The 594-nt window shown below is 29.1% G+C and overlaps 1 non-coding gene across 1 annotated transcript; it reads right to left on the bottom strand.

The window, feature by feature from the left end:
- Positions 1-238: 238 nt before the first annotated feature.
- TRNAG-GCC (transfer RNA glycine (anticodon GCC)) lies at positions 239-309 on the bottom strand. Its single transcript has one exon. It is a non-coding gene; the product is annotated as a tRNA-Gly (tRNA).
- Between the last annotated feature and the right edge of the window lie 285 nt (positions 310-594).

Genomic DNA, 594 nt, shown 5'->3' with positions numbered 1-594 from the left:
AGACATTAAAGAAAAAATTTGTTCCCGTACCTATCTCTTCTGTAGCTTAGTATGGGTTAGGGATTAATTGATTGTTGAAACATAAATCCAAATTTGTTTCTGTACTGTGCAAATTGTTTAAGCAAAAAACAATGGGTTTTTTTTTATTAAAATAGGAACATCTAATAATTTAAAGTATTAATTTACTTTACCTATCATTTTTTTTTTTTATCATTTACTAAATAATATAAAAAATACATGCATCGGCCGGGAATCGAACCCGGGCCGCCCGCGTGGCAGGCGAGCATTCTACCACTGAACCACCGATGCCATGACTATAAGAACTTTGATTAATTCTAATTTTGTTTAAAAAAAAAAACATTTTCGAAAAAGCAAAATATGTTTCATTAAATATATCAGTATTTTTTTAAAAAAAGATTTTTTATTTCTCAACATTAATCCAAGCCAGTGTTTATACCACTTCTAGATAAAGATAGAAACTTGAGGGTTCGTTGTGAAATGAAAAAACTAATCGATATATGCATGAAATTGAACTAATCGCCTCCTTGTATAACCGTTATACAAAAATATTTAAAAACGGTATTTGCAAGTATA

This window comes from Halyomorpha halys, unplaced genomic scaffold, assembly GCF_000696795.3.
Source record: "Halyomorpha halys isolate HHAL.00 unplaced genomic scaffold, Hhal_1.1 Scaffold406.1, whole genome shotgun sequence".
In the NCBI taxonomy this organism is placed as follows: Eukaryota; Metazoa; Arthropoda; class Insecta; order Hemiptera; family Pentatomidae; genus Halyomorpha; species Halyomorpha halys.
The sequence above is the reverse complement of the archived record's forward strand: the minus strand, read 5'-3'. Positions and strand labels throughout refer to the sequence as shown.